Raw genomic sequence first — 15,151 nt, forward strand, 5'->3', positions numbered from 1 at the left:
TCAAGAAAGCCAACGGGAAGTGGAGGATTTGTATTGACTACACCGACCTAAATCGGACCTGTCCAAAAGATAGCTTTCCACTTCCAAAAATCGACCAGCTGGTGGATGCGACGTCCGGATTTCGACTGCTCAGCTTCATGGACACCTTTGTCGGGTACAACCAGATCCGAATGGCACCCGAAGACGAGGAGCACACTGCCTTCGTGACCCCCAAGGGCCTCTACTGCTATCGAGTAATGCCCTTCGGGCTGAAGAATGCCGGCGTCACCTACCAACGACTTGTCAATAAGGTCTTTAAAGATCAGATCGGGCGCAACATGGAAGTATACTTGGACGACATGCTGGTGAAAAGTGTGCAGATTTTGGATTATGTCCAGGATCTCGAAGAAACCTTCCGCACTCTACGACAACATCGAATGAAGCTGAATCCGACTAAGTGCGCTTTTGGGGTGACCTCGAGGAAGTTTCTCGGATTCCTCGTTTCTCAGCGAGGAATTGAGGCTAACCCTGAGAAAATAAAGGCAATCATCGACATGCACCATCCGAACACCAAGAAGGAGGTCCAGTAGCTGAACGAAAAAATCGTCGCTCTCAGCCGGTTCATCTCTCGATCGGCTGAAAGGTGCCTCCCGTTCTTCAAAACTCTAAGGCAGGCGAAGGGCTTCTCTTGGTCGGATGAGTGCCAACGGGCCTTCGAGGATCTGAAGAGGTACTTGGCTTCCCCGCCGCTGCTTGTGAAGCCGGAGGTCGGGGAGACATTGTATCTCTATTTGGCCACCTCTCCTGAGGCGGTCAGTTCGGTGCTCGTCCGAGAAAATGAGAGCCGAACCCATCAGCCTATCTACTATACCAGCAAAGTGCTCCGCGGTGCTGAAGCTCGATATTCGGAGACGAAAAAGATGATTTTCGTCCTGACCATCTCCGCACGGCGACTCCGCCCATACTTCCAGGCGCAGCCATTGTGGTTCTCACCAACCAGCCCCTGAGGGCGATATTGCGCCGACCTGATACATCGGGATGGCTGTCGAAGTGGGCGATGAAGCTTAGCGAGTTCGACATACAGTACCGACCGCGACCTGCCTTAAAGGCCCAGGTCCTGGCTGACTTCATCGCCAAATGCCCGACGGCCGACCAAGGGTCGGAAGATGCGGACCCCGGACGAGAAGCGGTCTCTGAGCCTGACCCGGCCTCCACCTGGGTACTGCACATCGATGGAGCTTCAAACGCTCAAGGGAGCGGGGCTGGGTTCCTGCTCACCAACTCGGATGGGGTAGTCACCGAGTATGCCCTCCGATTCGACTTCAAAGCCTCCAATAACCAAGCCGAGTATGAAGCGCTCCTCGCCGGCTTGAGGATGGCAAGGGAACTTGGGATCGACAGCCTCCGGGCATTCTCTGATTCTCAGCTGATCGTGGGGCAGGTCAAAGGTGAATTCGAGGCGCGAGATCCAGCCATGGCCAAATATCTTCAGAAAGTGAAGGATCTCGTAACGCGCCTTGGGTATTTTAAAATTTTTCACATCCCTAGGTCGGAGAATGCCCGGGCCGACGTACTCTCCAGACTGGCAACCTCGGCTTTCGACTCTTTAGGCCGGACGTTCGTGGAGAACCTCAAGCAGCCGAGTGTCGATCAGGTCGAAGAGGTGCTACAACTGACAGCTGAACCAAGCTGGATGGATCCGATTGTTCGGTTCCTGACCGACGGGATCAGCTCTGAAGATCCCACGGAGGCCAGGCGGCTCCGATGGTCGGCCTCCCAATATGTGATCATGGATGGCCGACTCTACAAAAGGTCGTTCTCCCTTCCCTTGCTCAAGTGCTTGGGACTGACCGACGCAGATTATGCTCTCCGAGAAGTGCACGAAGAAATCTGCGGGAGTCACTTGGGGGGTAAATCCCTAGCCTACAAAGTCCTACGACAGGGTTACTACTGGCCCACCATGAGGAAGGATGCGGCTGAGTTGGTTCGGAAGTGCGAACCATGCCAGAAGTACGCCAACGTACAACACCGACCGGCCAGCCAAATCACTCCTATTATCGCTCCATGGCCCTTCGCTCAGTGGGGGGTCGACATTCTCGGTCCTTTACCTCCAGCATCGGGCCAAAAAAAGTTCATAGTCGTCGCCATCGACTACTTCATCAAGTGGGTGGAGGTCGAGCCCCTGGCGCAGATTACCGAACGGAAGATGGAGGACTTCATCCAAAAATCCATCATCTTCAGGTTCGGATTGCCGCATACCATTATCACCGACAATGGGCGATAATTCGACAATCAAGACTTTAGAGACTTCTGCGCAAGGTTTCACATCACGCACCGACTGACTTCAGTTGGACACCCGCAGTCCAATGGCGAAGTCGAGGTGACCAACCGGACCATACTACACGGGCTCAAAACCCGACTAAATGAAGCCAAAGGCCTCTGGGTCGACGAGCTGGGCTCCGTTCTGTGGGCTTACCGAACGACCCCCCACGTTCCGACCGGGGAGTCGCCTTTCAGTTTGGCCTATGGGACGGAGGCGATGATACCACTCGAGATTGGGCTGTCATCTACCAGGGCCGAGCGGTATCAAGAGCCGGACAACTCTGATTGCCGGAGAGCCGACCTAGACCTCCTCCCCGAACTACGAAACGAGGCTCAACTTTGCATGGCTTCATACCGACAGAAGGTAGCCCGATATTACAACGCCAAGGTCAAACCAAAGCTTTTCAGGCCAGGGGACTTAGTCCTGAGAAAGGCGGAAGTCTCGAAGCCCCTGGACCAAGGAAAGCTGGCTCCGAATTGGGAAGGGCCCTACGCGGTGGTGGACACCTACGGGCCGAGGGCTTACCGACTGAAAACTCTGGAAGGGAAACCGATTCCCCGGACCTGGAATGCCGACAACCTGAAGTTGTATCACCAATGAACTTTGTACCTATTCATTTGGAATGCAAATCCAGTTCCAAGTTTCGGAGTTTTCACTCTTCGACTGACGATCGACGCTCGCCAGGAAGGTCGAGTCCCGACGTCCCGACTCAGACTTAATGACCACGTGGAACCGACGGCCCAATCGCCGACGATGCATCGGACGCTCACAAGGGCCGGACTGTCCACAACAACGAGAGTTGACACTCCTTCTACGATTAAAGTTTCGGGCCAAACGATCGGCTAACTTACCGATCGAGCCCCGACCAAAATGCCTACGTGACCGCCGTCGCGACTCACCGACCGAGCTGCGGCCGATCGAAGGATATTCGGCTTACCACCGTCTATCACACGATGCGACCACAGTCGCATTCATGACTCACCGACCGAGCCACAGCCGGTCGGGGGATATTCGGCTTACCACCATATATCACACGGCGCAGTACCCGACATAAGGGTATCGGGATCTGACTTATCATCGTTTCTCCGACTAAACGCATCGGACGACATTTGACTGAATGCGTTGAAAGAGACCCGACTGCCAAGTCTTATCCGGCGGTCGGTCGGCTTTCGACTCACAGCCGGGCGAAGGACGCCTGACTTAGGCCCTCGACCATCGAAAGGCCGATCCAAAGTCGGGACTTGTTCTACCTTCGTGGCGGTATGAATCGCCGAATGTCCTAACTGATCTATATGGGTTAGCGACTTACATGTTCGAATGCATTCCACAACACATGAAAAGAGAAAGACAAGCGGAGGAAAAAAGTTTAAGTCCAAGACTTTGGTTTCATTGAAGATCAAAATAGGCTTTACAAAGTTGGGCCGAAGCCCGAATACAAACCGGAGCGAAAGCAAAAAAGAAAAACAAAAAATCGACTAATCATCAGAGTCGGCCTCCTCCACTGGATAACGACGGGTGACGGTCGGCGAACTCGCTCTGGCTTCGGCAGTCGGGGCCGCCTGATCTTTGGTAGCCTGCTCTGCATCTTCTTCGGCTTCCACCCTGGTGGAAAGGCCTTCCGATACTGGTTCGGTCGTCTCCTCCGCAGCTGGGGCCTCCGACTCTGGCAGAACTATGCTGCTGAGATCAAGCTTCGGGTACAGGCTTCGAACGGCTTCTCGAGCATCCTCGTACCCGACCCGATACGAAAGGAAGCCACTCTCCAGAAGCTCTTCTCGGTACTCTTCCGAGTCACGAAAGTCTTCGACGGCCCGACCCAAGGCCTCCTTCGCCGACTCTGCTTCGGCCTTCACGATGTCTGCGTCGGCCTGGGCGATGGACAAACCTTCTTCGGCCTTGGCAAGATTTTCGAGGCTTACTCGGAGCTGCTCGCGGTCGGCCTCCAGCTCCTTGGCAAAGCTGTCTCGCTCGTGCCGAAGCCGACGGACGGTCCGGGACTTCTTCTTCGCGTCGTCCCTGGCCGACTACAGCCCCGACTCCGACATCGCCAAGGCTCCCTTGAGTCGGGAGACCTCCTCCGTAAGTCGGGAGACCTCCCCCTCAAGTCGGCCCTCTCGTTCGACCGACTATTGCAGCTGGTCAACCAGGATGACCTTGTCGGCTTCAAGGGCCGCGACCTTGTCTCTCCAAGCCGCGCGCATGTCGCCGAACTTTCGGTATCCGGCCTCTAGCTCGGATATATTGAAGACCAGCTGCACAAAACAAAACCAACCGTTAAGGGACCAAACTTACGAGAACTACATTGAAGGCAAAGGAAAGCGGAGCTTACCCGGATCATCATCGGATAGAATGAAGACAGCATGTCGGAGACACGCTGGTTCTTCATCGCCTCGATGTCGGCAGGAAGAAGGAGCGCCTGGCATAGTCTCCTGGCCAAGTCGTGGTTGGCCAGGCCCGACACACCTTCAGGGAGTGGGAAGTCGGTCAATCCTCCGCCGGCCGACCATCCTTCATCGCCCGACGCCATGGGGGCCTTCCCTCGGTCGGATGCCCAGGCCCTGACGTCGGAGATCGATGGCAGGCTTGAGCCCGACCGAGTCTCGACCGACGGTGCGGCAGCAGCGGGCGCTGGTCCCTCGGGTTCGTGAGCCTCCTCCCGATCCTCCTCTGCCTGCTGGGCGGCCGGCGCGCCATCTACCAACTTGGCCGCCCTTCTTTCGGGCGAAGCAGCGCCCTCGCCCGACGGTCCCTCAGACGGGACTTCGACAAGCACTGTCGGCGCCGACAGTGCGATGACGGGCTCCACCCCCGACCCAGTCGGTTCGCTCGGCGGAGCTGCGTGGGGCCTCTTGGGAGGCCGCGACGGTCCGGCCCCTTGCGCCGGCCTCTTTCGGACGGCGTACTGACGTACGTCGACTGCCGTCAATCATGATCTCGACGGCATATCTGCGAACAACAACAGACAGTCAGTACCGTAAAGAAAAAACAAAAAGAATAAAAAGGAGAAGAAAAATGAAAAGCCGACCTAAACGAGGGACCGGACTGAGGCCGGCGTCGTACAGGGCTTGCTCGGTAACGAGCTCCCTCTGCTTCGGCACCGAGATATCTTTTAGCCGGTGGAAGTCTTTTCGATCTTCGGCTTCCACCCGACTGTTCTCATTCGGTTCGGTTCGGGGATTCCCCCAACGGACAGGGAACCCCCAAGGAGTGGAAGACGACGCAAAGAAGAACTTGTTCTTCCATCCGTGAATGGACGACGGAAGACCAGTGATGAAGGAAAGCCCCTTTCGAGGATTGAAGTACCACCACCCTTGGGCTTTAGGGTGGGGTCGGAGGACGAAGAAAGCTCGGAAGAGGGAGATCCGAGGATCGGTCGGCAAAAGCCGACACAGAAGCGCAAAGCTGACTATCAGCCGAACTGAGTTCGGCGCGAGTTGTGCCGGGCACAGCCCGTAATAGTCAAGGATGTTTCGGACAAACTCCGGAACCGAGAAACGAAGGCCGGCCCGAAGGTCCTCCAAGTAGAAGGCCACCTGGTCCTCAGGCGGGCTGTTAACCCGACCGTCGGCACCAGGGGCGAACAGCCGAAACTGCCCCGGGATGCGGTATTGCTCCTGGAACCGATCGACGTTCGGCCTCGAAAGTGAAGAGACCTCCACCTCCGGGGTCGATCGAGTGTCGTCAGTCGGCTCTCCCGACCGACCACCTCGTGGAGACGTTCTAGCCATGGACTGAAACGAATGGCAGGAAATAAGGAAGGAGGAGATGGTGAAGATGATGATGGCCCTCAGAAGAAGGAGAAGGAACTCCTAAGAAGAAGGGAAGCGGAAGAGAGTACCTGGAATAAGGAATTACGCGGGCAGAGTCTCGACAGCGAAATGAGGGGGGTAAAAAACTGAATAGGGACGACCCTGTATATATAGTACCCCCCGACGGTCGAGATGAAGGCACGACCAATGAGGACTCCCCAGATCTTGCCACGTGGCGTCATCCGGGCCGTCCGTCGGCCCGACAGTTTGACGCACCTATCTTCAGATCGAGCCACGTCACCTCCATCCGCTCCAACGAATCCGTCCCAATGGCCACACGCCACGTGGCGTAAAGGCCGCGACGTTTCGTATCCCCGAAGGGACGGCGGGAACGACGGTTCTCCTTCCCGATGGGATGAGACGTCTGACACCGACAGGACGTCTGACACTGACGGGATGTCCGACACCTACAGGATGTCCGACACCGACATGACACCTGGCGCCGATAGGACGTCTGATGCCGACGGGACGGGACATCTGACACCGACTGGACATCTGATGCCAGCGAATCGTTCGGCATTCATGAGACGCCTGACATCATATCGACCCGCGGTACGGTCGGAACTTGGCACACAGTGAATCCACTCCTTTTCGCCCGGCGTTACTGCCCAAACGAAGACATCGGCCAGCGCGCCGTCCGACTCAGGAGTGGAGGGGGGCAACTGTTGGGGAATACCGATCGACCCCGCTCATGCCGACTTATGATCGGACATACCCGACCAACCGACCGACCGACCGACCGATCGTCGGGTGCCGTGACCAACCGATCGACGGCTCTCTACCGACCGAGGATATGTCGGTCGGGCAGACCTCTCCGCCCTTCCGACCGACCGCACCAGGGGGTCCGATGGCCGACTCCCGCGACGTGCCCGACCGACCGTCGGAGGGGTCCGAATTTCCACCCGATGCCACTCAGCTGGCCACCGACCTAAGGTCGGTCGACTCCTCCGATCGCCGTACTACTGTCAGAGACTGTCAATCCTGACAGCAGCATGCGGCACTGCCGCCTAAGGGCATTATCCCGCCTAGGGCATTGTCAACCCTAGTGATTTGACAGCCCCACGGCGACGTGACACTTTCACGGTGACTCTGACAGTCTACAGTGAGTTGACAATTCCTCAATTGTCTGCGTCATTAATGACAGCGCCATACTACGCTCCACTATATATATCGGGGAAGGCTATAGTGCTAGAGGCCCTGAAAAAAGACACAGACTTGCCCTCTCTCTCTCTCTCGTTGAGTTCTTTGCTTTCTTCTCACTGTTGCCTAATCTCCTTTCTGACTTGACCGTCGGAGGGTCCCTGCTGGAGCCACCTCCGGTCAGTATGAATTTTTTTTTGCAGGCATTCATTCCTGACGATCAGATGATGAAAGAATTGACCGTAACACATTTTTTTGGACAATGTTCCTGTTCTTGGTCAGACTGTCAAGGCCGAGCTAATTAGATCGAGCATATGATTATATAATTTCCATTTACTCTGATCCCTTGATACACATGGGGCGCTTATCGATAACCGCCATCCAAGTGGTTGAGCTGGTGTATAAACAATTACATAGTGCTTGCCCACCGCTATGTCATGAGTAGTGAGAAAAGAGATACCACCGTCCGTAGACGTATGTCTAACCATTGTATGCTGCATGACTATTATTGTAGTTAAAAGGATTATTTTTTTTATAGGTAAAAAATTTATCTAAAAAATTATATTTTTTTAAAAAAATATTTTTAAATATTTTTTAAATATTTTTTAAATAAAAAAATAATTTAAATAAAAATATATAAATAATTTTTTTAATTTTTTTAAATTATGCTACGGTCTTCCTCAACTTGTCTCTTGATTCGTAATACATGGACTACGAATTTTTTTCATCAATTTTCATCATTAATTTGCTGATATAATTTTATTTTAATCTCAAAAATTATTTAAAAATAATATTTTAATTTTTTTAAAATATTTTTTTTTGGTAAATGCTATGGTGCTGTGGGGATTTTTTTTCTTTCTTTCTTCCTTTCTCCCCCTGTTCACCTCTGCCTCACTCTGCTTCTCCACGTCGGCCCTCCCATCCACCCGCGATCACCGCCCCTCCGCCCCCGATGCCATTGGACCTCCGCCTCCCTTTGCTTCTCTATGCAGGTCCCCCTGTTCGCCCGCAATCTCCGCCCCGGCCCCCCCGTCCGCTCGAGTGCCTCCCACTTCTCTTTCGTCCAGGTGGAGCGCGCGACGATGGCTAATGAGGCAGTCGACGATAACAACGAGACGGTGATCGCCACACTCCGCACCTCCCGTTCTAACATCGTCTGCATTTTCCGTGCCTCCGCCCAGATGGACACAGGCCTCGCCGGTGTGGATGCCCACCTCTCCGTCGGCCGCGACTCCCTGGATGCGTTCACCGAGGTAGTGGCGCCGCTCTAGTCTCAGGCCATTGCCACAAAGGCCCTCCACGCCCGCATCAACCGCGCCGTCTCCCTGGCCCTCTTCCTCCTCCGCATCTTCGCCCTTGTGGAGTCCCTCTAGTGCCACCTCCTCCGCCTCTCCTCCAGGACCTCCTCCATCCCCCATCTCCTCGACTTCCTCAACTGCATGGACCGCCTCCACGAGGCTATCGCCGCCGTGACGGCCATCTCCCTTTGCTTCTCCCGACGTCTGCCGGTCCTCCGCCTGTGGCCAAACCCCCATGGCGCTCGCGGCTCATTCGCCCCCCAGCCACCCTGGGTCGTCCATCACCCCCACCCCGCCTGCGGCCACCCCCCACGCCCCCCTGGCCACCCGTGGCTCTTCCATCGTTGGCCCACGCACCGCCTCTCCCCCCTGGTGGCCCCGACGGTCTTCCCTCGGCTCGTGCCGCCTCCCCCACCCCCACTACGATTACGCCGCCCCCCCCCCCCCCCCCCACCCACCCCGGTCTTGCTTCTTCTTTGCCGCAGGACACCCCCTACCCGCCCCAGCCTGTGGCTTCTCCTCTACATGCTCCCGTCCACTGACGGCGGTCCCCGGCTTCTCCACGGTCTTCTCCCCTCCTAGGCTCCGGCGCAACACCCATCCCAAACGGAGAATAGTTGACGTATAAAAAAAAATAACATCAGCGATCGGTTAAAAAAATATTAAAAAATATTAAAATATTATTTTTAATTAATTTTAAGGATTAAAATAAAATCATGTCAACAAATTAACGATGAGAATTGACAGAAGGGCTTTGTAGCCACGTATTATGAGTACATTATGTTATAGCCCGGCCCAATTAGGTCTTAAACCCAGCCCACAAAGTCCAAATGAAAAAAAAAAAAGAAGAAGGGGAAAATAGAGGAGAAGACTCGGCTCGGGAGTCTTCTTCCTCTTCTCACCGCCTCCCAATCGGAGTCGGAAAGAGGCCTTCTCCGGCTCTATTTAAGGAGGGGATTCCTTCTCTCTTTCTTCCACTGAAAATCTCGAAGTTCATCGGTGGCAATCGTCAAAAAATCATCTTGGAAGACCGACTCTGTGCCCATCCAATTTTCTCATCGGAAAGCTTCGCCGGCGTCGAAGGTGAGCCTCCTCTCTTTCCTCTCTTCTCCTTCTTTTTTTCCGTGCCCTTGTGCACGACCGCCAACGACCGGAGTTACCGGATTTTGTTGCGGAAGAGACCTCTATTTTTGCCCTTTTTTCTTCGATTTTTCAACCGCCGGTGGTCACCGCCGACCATTGATTTGGTCCCTTCGAGCCATGGGATCGTCGTCCCCTGTCGCCAGCCACCGCCATGCCGACTGTGGCCCTTGGTCGGTCGAGCAAAGGAGGAGACCACACGGTCCCCTGTTTCGACCCAAAGGAAGCCTCGAAAGAGGAAGGAAAAGAAAAAAAAAAAGAAAAAAAAAAGAAGAAGAAAAAAATAGAAAAAAAATATATAGAGACTCTCTCCTCTCTCCTCTCTCTCTCCCTCTTTTCTTCTCTCTACTTTCTCTTTCTCTCTCTAGTCTCTTTATTTTCTCTCTCTAAAATTCTCTCTCTAGGTTATTTGTCTCTCCTAAGATTTTTTAGAATTTTGAGAAGAATGATGATGAATTTAAATGATCCCAGTGATGAATTTTTGATCTGTGATTGCCAGACGGTACACCGACACCCACTTTGATCAGATCAGGTATTTTTAGATTTTATTTTTTATGATTTTATTAAATTATCCACATGATAATTTCATCATGATTTGATCTGATCGATCAGATTTGTCGAATCATATCGTCTTAAGAGTCCAAGATGAATTTTTTCTCTCTAAAATTTTTTCTCTCTAAAATTATTTCTCTCTCTTGATCGATTTATCAATAAAATTTTTTTTAATATTTTTGATCTGATGAAGAATCCTGATCTATAATTGTCGGACAGCGTACTGGCATCCATCCTGATCAAATCAAATATCTTTAGATTTTATCACCCATGATTCTATTGAATTATCCATATGGTAATTTTAGCATGAATTGATTAATTTATCTTGATCAGATCAATCAAATTTGTTGAACCGTATCATCTAATTAGTATAGATTCATCTTCATGAATTTTTTTTTCGAGAATTGTATCTTTCTAGAAGTTTATTTTTTTAAAATTTATCAAGAGAAAAAAAATTTTATTTTGATGAGTTTGAATGATTCTAGTGAAAGCATCCTGATCCGTGGTTGTCAGGTAGTATACCAGTATCTTGATCAGATCCGATATTTCTCAATTTGATCATCCATGATTTTGATTTAATCATGACTTGATTTGATCTTGTTGATTTCACCAATTGAGATATTGGACCAATCGTAATATTGGATTGTGTCATCTGATCAATTCGAATTGTACCTCATGAATTCTTTCTCCTCTGATTTTCTCTCTTTACTTGATTTTATGAAATCAATGAAGAAACCTTAGTCCTATCACTTCGAATCCGATTTGATCGATACTCAAACTTTGGATCATTTATGTCCTAATTAGATTTTGATTAGATGAAATTAGATGATCGGACCTAATTTAAATTGTTGAAATATGATATTCGTATTCTTTCTGATTATTGAATTTGATCTCGTATAGGTATCGTTGACACCTGATAATCATATATTGTAATATGATTTATGAACTAAAAAATTTTGAAAAAAAAATTTATAGAATTATGTGGATTTATTGGAATGCATTCGAGGTAAGTAATGTTTCATTTTTTCTAGATTTATCGATAAATTATAATATATTTTTCTGACATAAATTATGAAACAATGCATGAATTGGATAAATGATATTTTATTATGAAAAATATCTTATTCGAAATGTTATAATGAAGCATGATTGAACATATTGATTTCATGATGCATTATACTGATTGATTTCGATACTACATGATTATATATTTTCTTATTGAAATTAGAATATGAAATATGATTTATGAAGAATTCTGATATAAGAACAATATGAATTGACAACCTGACTATATAAAGGACCCCGCCAATGAGGGCATATACGTTGGCAATTGATTTGTCTTGAGAATTTATGTCACCAGAGAGACCAGCGACAAACCGTCAGAGAGACCAGCAGTTCCGAAGAACTTTGCTGCCAGATGATTCGCAGCTCACTACAAGAAGATACGCGATGTTATGACCCTGCCATAGGAAAAATGTGATCATAGCTCATGGTTGATGAAAAAAACTTAAGAACGAAAGAAATTGAAATTTTGAAAGAAACTCAAATTTTTGAAAAAAAAAATGAATTTGACATGAATTATGTTGTATAATTGAAATTGATTTCGAATTGATGAACTCCATATACTTATTTTCTATAAATAATTATTTACTTTAATATCTGATGAAATCTGTTGAAAGTGATCATTGCTTGCTGGGCTATCTAGCTCATTACTTCCTATTTTACTGTTTTTACAGATATTGAGGAATTAAGATGATACAAGATATGAATGGAAGAGTAATGAGAAGCAGAATTTTTGTACTTTTATTTTAGACTGAAAGTCTTATTGAATTTGATGTAAGGTGTATTAAACATTGTTGAATTTATTGAGAAATTAAAATTTAAAATTTAGATTGTTATATTTTGGATTTAAATTATTGACTAATTATTCCGTTATTGTTTTAAGATAGCATGATAAGATGCCTTGCATGCTTATGGGAAGAATTTTCTATGAGTATGCGGCGGTTGCCATGACCTTCGATTCATAATCTTGGATCGGGGGTATGACACATCAACTATAATGTTTTTAGTTGGAGGGCATCGAAGCACAATTTGAAAAAATTGAGAGGCTATTTGTATATTTTTATCAATAATTTATCTATATTCTTTTGTGCATTGAAAAATGACTTAGAAATATATTGTCCATATTCTTTTATATTACTATTTTTCTGGATAAGTTATTATGGTCTACTCATATTTCTCATAATACCTTTTATTATATAAATATTATTATATATAATAGTATAATATATTATAATAATATATTATATTATATTAATATCTTATATTGATATAATATCATATATATTATATAATATCATATATATTATATAATATTATAATATATAATAATATATTATATTATTATTTATTATTTTAATAATATATTATGTTATATTATAATAGATTATATTATGTGATGTTAATATCTTATATTAACATAATATAATATATGATTATATATAATAATATATTATATTATATTAGTAATTATTATTAAATAAACATATTATATTATTATATATTATGTTAATAATATAATATAATATATTAATATTATATTATGTTAATATCTTATATTAATATAATATATTATATTATTATATATATTATAATATTATAATATAATATCCTATAGTATATTATAATATATCATGTTAAAATATAATATAATATATTATAATATATGATATGATATTATATTATATCATATCATATCATATCATATTATATTATATTATATTATATTATATTATATTATATTATATTATTATATTGTCCGGTTAAGGGTATATTAAAGATGACTTAGAAATGTTATTTTCATGGTTGATGGAAAAATGATTTAGACATCTTCATATGAATAAATTTTTTTATTTATAAATAAATATTATTTATAGAAAAATAACTTATCTATCTAAAAAAAATAAAATAATGAATAAATTACTCAATAAAAAAATTAATTAATTTTTTTATAATATTTACTCACAAAACATAGGTCCTAAAGGAGTACTATCACCCTTCTTTCTTTTTGGATAGCATGCCAACTCTTTCACATCATAACCAATGACACCAACTGATCAGCCCCCATCATTGGACTACTTTTGTAGACTGCTTCGCCTTTGGCTGATAGCTCATATCCATTTCAGTCTATCCATTAATTGTTTGGCATATATTTTTGGTGTATTGATCTGCACTTTCGCGTATTGACATGTATTTTTATTGTTTCGTATTTCAGCTTACATTATCGATCTATTCTAACTTTTTGATGGAACATGTCGTCAGTGTGGATGTAGTGTAAACACATGCACAACTCTCTATCACTTCTTTGTCGATACCTCTTAGATGAGATTATTCTTTCTTGCTTTAATAATAGAATCTTTTAGCTTGAGAAATCTTTTTAAAATGCAAATTGGATGTCTGTTCTAAGGGAGGAATGTTCGACCGATTTAGCTAGCATCAGTTGCGATTGTATAGACGGCGTCCCATATTTTGATATACAGTCTGTACAAAGTTTGTTATTTGTGGTTCTTATTCTTTCATCTGGTCATTTCAATATCTTGCGATTTAACAGCATAGTTCATTAATACTTCTGAGATTAGCCCATACCAAGAGTCCTTTAATATAGTAGTTATCATGCCAGAATATTAGATGCAAGCTGACCTTTGTCCCCCGATAATTGTTGACACGGTTGGTTGGCACCACTTTGCTAATATCTTGCCATTGGAGGAGATCCATGATTCAAATTATAGATATTGCACATAAAAAAAAGAAATTAACCTCCTCCATTTTTTTTTACAAGTGGGACTGAAGAGAAGGATACCAATAGGCAGATCAGAGTATACCAATCAGCACATAGACTGAGGCAACTTGAAATAGTAAAATGTTGGAGAGAAGAATGAATAAGGTATGTATACCAATCAGCACATAGACTGAGGCAACTTGAAATAGTAAAATGTTGGAGAGAAGAATGATTAAGGTATGCTGCTCTCATCTACATGGTCGATAAATGAGGAGCAAAACTAAGTGGCATGGTTCACGTACGCCACTGGTTGTTCGATAGTCATTGGAATTGATAAGAATGGATGATACAAAAACAGAAGAGAATAGTTTAGAAAGGAAAGTGGATATTCCTGATTACGGTGGGTCTAATTCTCTTTGAAGATATAATCAAGGACATATTTGCATCACCCGGTGCACAAGGAGAACATATCAGCTCCGTCCACTTGATCTCTCCTGCCCCAAAAAAAAAAAAAAAAGGTGATACTCGGGAATAAAAAAGCAACCTTTTCTTAGGGGATATGGATGTCCCTAGAATTTTGCCATCCCAATGCTATTAACTCAAACCTGCCTGGCACCGGAGCAAAAGATGGAACAAAATTTTTATCCTATGGGCACACGTATGGGTAGAAACTTTATATGAAGATTTCAACAATGTCGTGCCGTCTACGAAAGCGTTATTGATTACTTTTTGGATTAATATCGTAGGAATTCCACTGTCATAGTCCAATCTGTCCCTCTCCCGGGTGGAGAGGGACAGAAACTAGTTGAGTTACGTCTGGCAGTAAAGTTTCGTTACTTGTTATGATATTTATATTAGCAGTTAATTATACAAATTTATCTGAACAGAGATTATTAATTATGAAAAAATAAAGACTACTGTCATGATTGCTATCCATGCTGTAACAAAAAATAATGATTGATAATTGAAAAAAAGAATAACATTATGTCTCCAAAGTTATTTTTCTGACAAATACAAAGATTTAAACTTAACACTCAAGTCACTAAGTGAAAAAGGTTAATGCGAATAATAGTTATTCCTCATTATCATCAGCGAAATAATCATCAAAGCAACCCATTATATAACAGTTGTT

The 15,151-nt window shown here is 45.7% G+C and overlaps 1 pseudogene; it reads left to right on the forward strand.

The window, feature by feature from the left end:
• The first annotated feature begins 8,214 nt into the window (after nt 1–8,214).
• Nucleotides 8,215–9,131, forward strand: LOC140851169 (uncharacterized; annotated as a pseudogene).
• Nucleotides 9,132–15,151: the final 6,020 nt, after the last annotated feature.

Source organism: Elaeis guineensis, chromosome 8 (genome assembly GCF_000442705.2).
Source record: "Elaeis guineensis isolate ETL-2024a chromosome 8, EG11, whole genome shotgun sequence".
NCBI lineage: Eukaryota > Viridiplantae > Streptophyta > Magnoliopsida > Arecales > Arecaceae > Elaeis > Elaeis guineensis.